Source organism: Columba livia, chromosome 8 (genome assembly GCF_036013475.1).
Source record: "Columba livia isolate bColLiv1 breed racing homer chromosome 8, bColLiv1.pat.W.v2, whole genome shotgun sequence".
Lineage (NCBI taxonomy): Eukaryota > Metazoa > Chordata > Aves > Columbiformes > Columbidae > Columba > Columba livia.
The window spans coordinates 16,250,107-16,261,315 of record NC_088609.1 but is presented as its reverse complement, the minus strand read 5'-3'; the positions used below and the strand labels follow the sequence as shown (position 1 = coordinate 16,261,315).

Here is an 11,209-nt window from a genome sequence, read left to right as displayed (position 1 = left end):
GTTTGCCTCCTTTCTAGTCTTCCCCTGTTTGGAAAGTATTTGGATAGGAGAGCCGTTGTCTTTCTCCTTTCCTGTGCTGTTTCCTGCTCTTGTGCACCCCCAAGGTTCAGGTTCCCAGTGTTTCCTCCCAGTTATCGTTTTTATAGCTGCTTTTCCTGACCCCCATGACTGTTCGTGTTGGGCCAGAGTTGTAGCAAGGGGCTGTGGAGCTGCCTCTGTGTTCCTGGCTTCCCTGCATCCCCCTGTGGAAGTGCTGCGGGGGTAGGCACAGCCAGAGGCAGTGCCCATGCAGGAACCAGCAGCTCTCATCCTGAGAAGAGCATTTTAGAATTATGAAGAATCTGGAAAAGGCAACAGCTGTGAACTACAGCAGTGCCTGGCAGGATGCAACAGGTGTGTTCCTGGTGGGTCATTTCTGTTGAGGTGTGATAGTGTGTGGTTTAGAGGGGAGTGAGAGAGGACATGGAGGATTTCTTTTGGTCCATTACCCTCAACTGCCATTTTTTCTGTATTTAAGCAGACATAGCTGTTCGGAGGAGCCTTAGCTTAAAAGTTGACATTGGTGGCTTTTACATGGTAGGTTTTAAAGGCAACATTGAACCTGAGTAACTGAACGTGGTGAGATCACCAAGTCACCCAAGGTACGGTCTCTGGTGTGTGGGAGGGGGATTTCCCAGATAATTGTTATGTTTCTGGTGTAAAATGAAAACATTACGTTTGTTTGCTAGAAACTTTGGGGCAGCACTGATGATTTCGGATCTGAAGAAAGCACGCAGCCTCCAACAGCATCACAAGTGAGTTCTGAAACAAAATACAAAGTCTGGCACAAGAAATTCCACTCTCCTCTATTTGCATGTGCTGGGGGGGAGGCTCTGCAGGCAAACCTCATGTTCTGAAGAGCTGAGTCATCTATTCCACAGTTTAAAAAGTGGGTTATTCAGGACATCTGCTAGACAACGAAGGCTTGAATAAGGAAATCCTGTCAGCCGTGTTTCACAGATCGGAAAACTGAAAGGGACATGTTCTCAATGCACTTTACCACAAAGCGCGAGGTCTTGCGAGAAGTGGTGCTTCATGGACCGCTGGGGTAATTTGGCTGAAGGGGTATCTGGAGGCTGCTTGTCTGTCCCTCCTGAAAGAAGGGCTGTGTTCAAAGTTGGAGCAGATTGTCTACCTTCAGAGATGGGGCCAGCGAAGTGCTGGCATTTCCTGTTTCAGCATGTGACCATGCTGATAGTGAAGGTTTTCCTTGCATCTCATCAGAATTTCTTGTGTACCTGTGCCTTTCTGCTTTTCCTGTATGTGTCTTTGTGGCTCCCCATCAGAGAGCAGCAGGTAATAGCAAGATCTTCCTTTTGCCTTCTCTCCAGGCTGAACAAACGTGGCTATCTCAGGGTTCTGCTGCAGGACTTTACTCCATCCCAGTGGCCGGGCTGTGCTTTTGCCACTGAACACCTTGTGGTTCATCTCAGCCTATTTTTCCAACCCATCCAGGTCCCTCTGAATAGCAGCTTTGCCCTTCAGTGCATTAATCCCTCCTTCCAATTTGGCATCATCTGTGAACGTGCTGCCCATATGCTCCATCCTGTCATCCAGGTCAGCAGCAAGATGTTAAAGCATAAGAAGCCCCAGTATTGGCTCCTGTGTTGGTGCCAGTGTTAAGTAGCACTAGGAACCAGCAGCCAGCTGGACTCTGAATCACCCTGAGTGCAGTGATGGTGCTGATCTGTACTCCTGTTAGGCTGGTGGCTTTCACTGTGACATGGCATACATCTGTCTTCAATACAGTCATCAGCCATCTAAAATGAATGAGATTGCTGAATTTCAAAGCAGCAGCTAAAACTAGCACTGAAATTAGTTTGGAAAGGTCCATTGTCTGCTTCAAAATCCACCAAGACCCTGCCAGGTCTATGGCAAGCTGAGCTTGACCAAAACTGTTCCTGATAGATGTGACCTGAAAAACTTACAAATGGAAGCTTTCAGAGGTATCTTGGGCAACTTGTTGTGCTGTGTCTTCACCACTAAGACTCTGGCTTTTTCTAGAGTCCTGTGCCTCTTGCTGCAGGTTAGACCTTGGAAGTCTTGTCATATTCACTCCAGAGTATCGTATAGAGAGAAGGGAAGGAATGAGATATCTGTCGTCCCCGATAGTAGGAAGTGCACCACTATGTGTTCTTAATCCAGTAGGAACTGAGCAATGCGCTGAAAGTTGCTCTGAAGTCTGCTGACCAGGAAAGGTGTTTCCTGTTGCTGGTTCACAGCAGAAGCCTGGAGCACAGCACTTGCTAGCACTTGCCTTTCTTTTAGCTCATACATCTACTCCCAGCCTTCCCACTCTCCCCTGCAGCCAAGGTGAAATATTTTGGTTGTTGCCCCAGTTTTTTCCTTCTTAGTAGAAAGCTGGGATGGGGACTGATGCAAAGAGTGACTTCTCTGAGGGCCAGAAACTGTGCCAGCAGTGCAAATGCAGATTGTTTATCAACAGAAAAATTTAGACTAGTGACTTTACTACCTTTCTCCTGCTTGACCACTAGGAAACCTCTGGCAAAGAGAGGAAAATGAGGAAATGCAACTGCTTGCATTTAAGAAGAAACCATTCATGCTGTGTTTGCGTCCTTAACTATGAATGACCAAGAACCCCAACCTGGGGTTGCAGAAATGCTCTGCTGTCCAGCCAGGTGAAAACAATGCCAAGAAAGGAGACCTCCTTTTGTGCTCCGCAGGTGGAAGGAGGCCTGTGACCTCTTGCTCCCCAGTCTGGTGTCATGAAACAAAAAAGTCTCCACAGCAGAGGGGCTGCCTCCCTGGTTCTGAGAAGGCAGCTGCAGAGAGGAGTGGGGGGGCTGTTCCCTGTCAGGCACTTGCAGGTCATGATGGATGTGTCTTGCTGGCCTGAAGTGACGTGCAGAAGGTTTGAAGCAGTGCTGTAGCGGCAGCACAACACCAGCAAGCTCCCCTCCCAGTGGCAAGCACAGCTCCTGCCCATAGAGGAGCTTTAGCAGCAAAATTTCAGCAGGCTCCTAGAGGGAAATAATTTCTCAGAGCCAAAAGGTTTGCTTGTGGTGGTGCCTTTATTCACTGGTGTGGTCTTGGTTGGCAGGAGAAGAGGAAGAGTTCATAGAATAGAATAGTTGGGGTTGGAATGAACCTTTAAAGGTCAGCTAGTCTCACCCTATCTGAGGAAAACATACTGCACACATCTGTGCAGCAGTACAGGGAGTCTGTAATCACACAGATATTGATCTGCATCTCCAAACATCCCATTCTCCCCAAATTCTGCTGCTTCATTGAAGATCTACAAACTTGCATAAAGCAGAAATCCCACTGTGAATTCATCAAGTAAAGCTGAATGTTATGACATCCTGAAATTACAAAATAGAACAGCACCTCTTGGAAGTTTCATGGTTCAAGTAAGAGAGACAAAGCAATACAACAAATCAAACTGGGTTCATAGCTCTAAGTTTCAAGTCAGTTAGCAGAATGAGATTCTTTTCAGGCATTTCTTTACTGGGGTTACCATTACTTTTTATCTTCTGAAGCAAAGCTTGTGATCTTTATCAAAGCAGGGCAGTATTACCTTTCACTGATTTTTATGCACTTTATTAACTTCCTTCTGCTACTTTATTTTGCTTTTCTGGAAAGAAACCAAATTCACCAGCATCATCAAAGTTACTGCAGGAAAAAACCTTTTGTGTCACCTGGCGCAGGTTCGGGAGCTGCACGGTGTCAGGGGAGCGCACCCTTGGTGTCCCTGAGGTCAGTGTTTGCAAACATAGGGGCAAGCACAGCTCCTGTGCTCCGGGTACCACAGGCTGAAGGGACCAGTGGGGGCTTGGCACCCCCTGGGCTTGTTTCCACAGCAGCGCTCAGAGTCAGTGAAGTGTACAAAGCCAGGGTATCTGCCTTCCTCAGGTATACACAGACCTTAGCTCACGCCGAGACCAGGGCACTTCAGCTGCCTCCAGAACTTTGTCTTCCAAAGAGTCCTGTTAAGTGTCCTGGGCAACCCCAACGCAGCCACAGTGACAGGAATGTAGTGCAGATTTCTTCTGGGTCAAGCACAGGCTGCTGGCCACCACTGAGCTGCTGCTGTAACTTGCCTCCAGCCCTGAATTTGATTATGGTCCAAGGTCCTGATTAGGTGATTAAAGTTTCTTGTTTCTAGATCACAAAAGGTGGAGGCAGAATAGAGTTATAACTGGGCAGAAAAACTTGTGTAAGAATAATTTTTTCACCAAGAAGTGCATCCAAGTGAAGTATTTTGCAGCATTTTTGTTTTATTTCTGGCCAGGAAATGAGTATGTCTCTAGATAACGTCTGGCAGATGGGCATTTAATGATTGCGGACTATCCTCAGCCTGCAAGCAGAGCTTTTCCCCCACCCAGTCCTTCCCCTTGCCCTGTGGGGGCAGCCGCTGGGATGCTGTGTCCAGGAGCAGGGCTGGATGCCCAGCTGGGAAGGTGCTGAGCAGCCTGCGCTGCTCTACCTGCATCTGGTGCCTGGGTCAGCCTCAGGGGAATTGTCTCTGAAAAGAGCTCCTTTGGAAAGACGGCAGGCATCAGCAGAGCAACTGCCTCGCTGGGGCTGTTGAATTTCCAAAATCAGTTTCCCATCAGTGGGTTTTGTTAAGTCTTTTTAAAATTTAAAAGCTCCCACAATCAGATATCTGCTTCTGTGCAATGACAGCCACTTCTGAAATGCCACTTTGATAAGAAGAAAGAGGAGGAGCTGGCATCCCTTCCGTCTCACAGGAAGGGCTCTGGCCTTGCCATGGAGCAGCCCAGAAACTCGTTAACCTCTTCTAAGGTTTTTAGACTTTGTTTCAGTGTACAGAGGCAGTGCTGCTGAGTCTGGGCAGCGACGCATGTGGGCAAAGGCTCTTTCCTCTTTTCTGTCCTTATTCCTCCTTCCACATGCACAGCGGGCTGCTCTCTCTCACATCCCAGGAGGTGGTTTGGCCACAAGTAATTACAGCGAAGCCTCCGTTAGGTCTTTCCCTTTCAGCGGGGCTGGACTGCAGCTGTGCAGACACTGCAGGGTGCTTTTATTTGTAACGCAGAAGCAGATGCTCCAGATGGGGTTTGGCAGAGCTGCCAGCAACTGCTTGTCTGTGTACTGTAGGAGGTTGGCACAAAGCCTTTCTGTGAACTGTAGGCTTGTTTTTTCAGATATTAATATTTTGTTATTAGACTATGTGAAATGCTGATGGTAGCAGATACTGTGTGTTGCTCTAGGGAAAAGCAAAGATTTCAGACGTTTTTCCACTGCAACTTTCATTTCTCACTAAAATGCTATTTTCCCACCAGAAAGAAATCACAAGGCAGCTCTGCCTGCTTTATTTTTTGCCTCTGCCCCAAAATACTCACCAGAAGATTGTTCCAAGTTGTCAAGTCTGGCTTTTAACTCTACAATAGAGTTAACTAATAACTCCATAATAAATGACAGAATAATTCTTATCCACCAGCTTCCCCTCTGTCCTCACCTACTCTCTACTGTGCTTCTTAAGATAGGAAAAGGAGGAACAGAGGAGCATGGCTGTCCCTCAGCTTTGCTCCCACCTCCTGGGGTGCTTGGTGGAGGTGCAGCCCTGCTGTTTTACCGATGGCTTGTGCCAGAGGGTCAGTGCTGCAGGGATGTCAGCAGGGTTTCTCCTTTCTTATGTCTTGGAGCTTCTTCTGTATGAATTGATCTTGTCCTGCAAAATGTCTGGGCTGGACTCCTTAGCTTTCCCTGGAGCAGGCAGCTCTGCTGCCTTTTCCTGGAGCTGCCCAGTGAAAGGACTTGATTTAGGTATTTTTTCAGAGATCCCTCAGCCAGCCTCACGCAGCAGGTGCAGGATCTGCTGGCCAGTGCAAGAGGGACATGTGGTTTTGCGGGCTCCACCTCCCCTTGCCCCACTTGGACAGTGATCGAAGTGATTTGTGTTATTTGAGTCTTCAGGACACACACAGCTGGAGGAGAAAAAAAACAAAACAAAACCTGATGATACCATTAAATGAAATGGCATGGAGGTATGAGCTGAGGAAGGGACAGCCTCTCCAGTGCCTAAATAGGTGTAGGCACCCTTCTGGCTCATGGCATGGTTCCCTGCCAAGCCCTCACTGGCAGTGATGGGTGAGTGGCGCTGGGTCCCCCAAGTGCTACACTGTGGCTGACTCAGCTGGCCACGGTGGGGACAAAAAGGCAGTAGGGATGAGCTTGCAGATAACCAGACTGCCTGGATGGCGGTGATTGTGTTCACCAGAGAGTAGCATGGTCTTACCTGTCCTCCTGGGATAAACAGGAGCTCCAGGCCACCACAACTTCACGTGTGACATCAAAGCAGCTGAGGTAAGTGCATGATGCAAATGAGCAATACCTCAGAGCTGGTGCTTAACCGCAGCTGTGCTTCTGCATGTGCTGTGGGAATAAGCTGACGGTTCCCTTTTCTGAAGCTTCTTGGGTGAGCACAGAGGTGCTCGTAATCTGCCCTGGGGCTCCGTCCCCACTATGGGTCAGGGGGTGCCGGGACAGACATGGAGCCAGCACTGTGGAAGCGTGTCCTCCACAGTCCTGAAGCATCGCTGGGGAACAGGAGAGGAGCTGGCAGAGCACAGCTGCCATGGGCATCTTTGCTGGCACTGCAGCAAGGGCACACCGAGCTCCTATACTTCTGCTCACCAGGGCACTTAATGGCTACTGCTACTACTAAAAGGGAATATAGAAAAAATAAAAGCATGGTCCTGACTGCTCAAATACTTGAGCATCCAGGTGATGGAGGAGCAGCTACTGCTTGCTGCCTGGTCCCATTTCTGTTGCTGTAATTGTTTATTGCTCTGGTTTTAAACTTGGAGGAAGCCCAAAGACCATTAGTCATGGCTTCTGCTTTCTGGGCTTTTGATGGTTTATTCATTCATGTTTTCTGAAAATGGCATCCACAGGGAAAAATGTAGTCCCCAACCAGAGGCTGAGCTGAAGCAGCTGGGATGACCCTGACCATCACAGGTTTTTGTTAGAACAAAATTTTCAGTTCCTGCAGAAATGTGTCCTCAGTCTCATTCTCCCCTCTCTGCCGGGCCAATGTCAGTGCCGTGGGGCCAGGCTCACCCCAGGGCTGGGCAGTGAGGACACCATGTGCCTCTGTGGCTGCACGCCTTAAGCCCTGGGGTGCAACCCTGGCCATGAGTCCGTGTTTCCTGTTGGCGTCACAGGCAAGAAGAGCTGTAGATGCTTTTCAAACTGAAACCAGGGAGGAAGAGAAGCATTAAGGATTTATTTTTAAAGAGCAGAGCATGGAGACACGTCTGGGGCATGCCTGAGGCACAGCTGCTCCCTTGGGCTAAAGTAATGATGCTGCCTGCCTTGTGCTGCCTGCTACAGTGGGGCAGGAGCATGCTGCTCCTTGGCTTGTTTAAAGTCTGGAGAAATCTAGTGTTACAAAAGAGGGGCTGCTTGAGCAGGAAGAACTGCAGCTGCTGGCACCCGTGCAGGAAAAGGCTGTGACCAGTCTCCATGCCTCTCGGGGGGCTCACAAAGAGCTGCCAGGCTGGGGAGCAGTTCCCAAAGCCCATCCTGTTGCACTGCCCAGCTGGGAGATGGGGCACAGCTTGTCCCTCTGGAGTGGCTGTGTTGCCAGGGCCGTGGGTGCCAGGGAAGCTGCAGGGAGCCCAGCTCAAGCCAAGCACAAACCACGTCTGGCTGCAACGGGAGAGGGAGGGAGCTCCATGCAGCTGCCACCCGGTCACCTTCACTTAACAGCTGGGGAAATACTGGGCTGTACAGGCTGAGCATGACTGGCAAGGAGCAGCCATCTGGATGCTGAGACCGCATTACATCTTCCGCCAGCCCCTGGGGATGCCAGCATACAGCTGGGAGCCAGGGCCACTGTCCCTTCTCCATTGCGCAGGGCTTGCCAGGTGGACACTGTGGGTCCCATTGCTTACTCTGTGCAAACAAATGGCCATGGTGCCATGGGCCAGGAGTGGGATCAGCCTGTGATACACTTCTATGGGAGGCTCTGTGTCCCCATGCACTGCTTTGGGTCTTTCAGAAACCCCCTGGCACCTTGGCTAATCTGTGGCGGCTGCCTGGGGCCGGTTGAGAACAGGTGGGGAGACTGGGGAGGGCAGGAGCTGCTGCCACGGCTCGCTCCAGCAGGGGAATTCCTCGGCAGTTTAGCCACATCTTTGGGCCATCCTTATCTGTGGTTTTCTGCTTACTTCAGAAATGAGTTTTCTATTTAAAGCACATCATCTAAAGTCTAATTCTTTCCTGGGATCACAAGGCAGAAGCCCATCACTCTTCAAGCACAAAGGCTGATGTGTGTCCTTAGCATGTGCTGGTCCCCACCAGCCCCCAACTAAGAGCTCGCCTGGGGCGAGAATCTGGGATCTCACACAGCACAAGGATGCTGCTTTTCCCCTTGTTGCGTGCCAGACCCAGTGAATTATGTCTGTGAAAAAAAACCCAAAAACTCAGTGGTGTCTGGGTAAACGAGATGTCGATCTTTGCATGCTTCTTCCTGTAGTGTTTTTGCGAGTGCTTCAGTTCAGACTCATCTCAGTGAGTCAGAGAACCACGGAGCTGAGGAGATCCATCACTGCAGCCCTCAGCCAGCCCAGCTGAGGCCGCAGCTGCCCCTCTGCCTGTGCAGCCCCTGGGCAGCCACATGTGGTGGGAAATGCTCCTCCAAAGCCTGGTGAAGCCGTAACGCAAACACCAGAGAGATTACGTGGGGATTCCTCCTGGACCACTCTCACAGGCTATCTCTGCAACGCAAGGTTAAGTGCTCGGGACCTCGCTGCATCTGTGTGCGGGTGGAGAGCTGGAAGTGATGGCGGGGATGCCCGGAGCAAAATGGGCTGAAAAGGAGATGCTATGGGCAGCTGAAAGCTGCTCTGAGCACCCTGCAGCCAGCTGGAGCCCCAGTCTGGCAGAGCTCCGAGCAGTGCACTGCTGAGGAAGGGGGATGATGGCGGGAACAGCTCTAGCCTGTGTCCTCATTTGGCAGCCTGACACCACTGCCTGCCCTGAGCCACATGCTATGCACCAAAGCTGATGTGGTTGCAAATTATTTCTTTTTTTTTTTTTTTTTTTTTTTAAACCCAAACATATAAAGGCTTTTGATGGATCATTTTCTTGACTCCCATCGACAGCTCCAAAGATAAAATGTACGTTATGGTGAGAAGAATCTTGTCAAATAGGAAAAGTAACCCACATAGAAGCCTGATGACACAATTTTGGCACAACAGTACTGCGCAGTCCTAAGCCCCTCGCTGCTGTTAGCACTTTGTACCATGTGCAAATAGTCACTGCTGGTATGGGAACATGATGCTGCTTCCAGCAACACGGGGCATGTGTGGGAAGGGGTATTTACCCCGGGTTGCACTCGGACCGCCTTCACTGACCTGAGTATGATCCATAGCAGTCCTTGCCAGACAGATGTGTGACAGGGCAGTTGCTGTTCCATTGCTGCCTCTCCATGTGCTTATTTTCTGTGGTTTATCCTCTCTTGGACAGCTTGCACACTGTAAATGACAATGTGAGTGTCAGAGAAACTTCAGATCCATAACTCAAAGGAATTAATGTTGCAGCAAAAGGAAAGCTAAGAAATGCAAACTCATTTCCCTTGGAGTTGGTGCCAGCTGGGCCATGTGGCCTAACACCGTGTGATGGTGTTCATAAACACCAAAGACTGGTGAAAAGCTCCTCTCTTAAGGGCTTAAATAATATCTCACTGCAGATACCTGCTATAAGTGAGCTAGCTTGCTCAACTTGAGGGATCCTGTGCCAAGACAGCAGGGAACAGCCAGCACCCACTAGTTCTAGGATGTTTGCTTCAAGGGAGCAACTCCTAAAGCTAGAGCTCCTGCCCTGCATCTGCCTCTCGGGCAGCCCCACAACCCCCGGCCCCCGTTTCAGCAAGACACGCTGCTGAAGGCAAACAGCTGTCTCCATTTTGGAAGCTGGAGCAGCCCCTCCACCTCCACTCTCTCATTCCGAGGCTCACCATGCCGAGGCTGGGGCTCTCCCTGGCTGCCAGGGGAGATTTTGCACCCAACTATGGCCCCTTGGACAGGATCATCGCGTGGCTGGAGGTGTTGGTGGGTTCCCAGGAGGCAGAGGTGCTGACCGCAGACACACGATCCACTTGAAAATTTCCAGCTGACTTGAGCACTTTCGGTTTTTCCATCCTATATTCTGCACAAGTCATAGCAGTATTGATGATATCGCTGGGTGGAGAGACATGACTGCGCCTAATGCCAGCACTATGCAGATGACTCCACCACGTTATCAGCTGAACTTCTCTGGGAATTTTTTTTCTTTTTTCTTTTTTCTTTTTTTTTTTTTTTGGTCAACCACCGAATACCAGAAGACTTTTTCCAGCAAAAATGCTGATTTCTTTGCAGTTAAACTGCAACAAACCCATATCAAACAAATGCTGGAAAGCAAAGTGTATCAAAAGGCAACTCTTCAAATGCACCTGATTAAGTGCCATGGGGACAGTGGCTTTAAAAAGCCTTCCCTTCACTCCAGTGTCACCACAGGAGAAGGGGCCCACCAGGCAGGGCTAGGGCGTGACAACCTTGAGACAAGTGTGGGTGCCCCATAAAGACACAGGGGCTTTATTTTCCAGTAGTAACCAGCACCTCTACCCAGATCTACACTGATTTTGCAGATGGTAATGGTGCAACTGATGACTCATAACTGCAAATATTATTTATCCATTAGCAGAATTATAGTGCTAAGCCTGCCAGGAATTGCACAATCACAGAGAAATTAGCAGACAATGTAGAAAAATGACTGGAAAACTTTGCCTGAAAGACGGGAAAGTGGATATGAAACCTGGCAATGCACTGCACACACCATTTGAGATCTGACGGTACCTCACAGCAGGATCCCCTACTGGAGTTACATTTGTACAGTCCTAAAATTACATTCAGCCCTTTGAAGGCAACCACGAGGCTGATGTGGCTCCCAGTGAAAATGGTTTGACACCCCGTCTTATGGGCACCTCTGTGCTCCACCATCAAAGCAGTCTGCAGGCAGCGGCCCACTCTCCCCTCTGCCACAGCCTGGCCAAGTTCACTCCCATTGGGGCTTACACAGGTTTCAGTGCCCACAAGGAGCTGCCAAGGTTATGTGCAAGACCAGACCTAAGTTTGGACAGATTTCCCATAGCTTTCATCTTCAAATCAGGGCTGGAAAATGTCCCAACTTGATGAAAGTC

At 49.7% G+C, this 11,209-nt stretch overlaps 1 long non-coding RNA gene across 6 annotated transcripts in view; it reads right to left on the bottom strand.

Moving 5' to 3' along the window:
* Nucleotides 1–3,052: 3,052 nt before the first annotated feature.
* Nucleotides 3,053–11,209, bottom strand: part of LOC110362682 (uncharacterized) — a 143,808-nt gene continuing 135,651 nt past the window's right edge. For 4 of the 6 annotated variants that reach the window (XR_010474298.1, XR_010474297.1, XR_010474299.1 and 1 more), the window contains one exon: nucleotides 3,053–9,506. This is a non-coding gene — a long non-coding RNA (uncharacterized LOC110362682). The remainder of the gene's footprint in view (nucleotides 9,507–11,209) is intronic. The other 2 variants (XR_010474301.1, XR_010474300.1) reach the window with 2 other exon arrangements.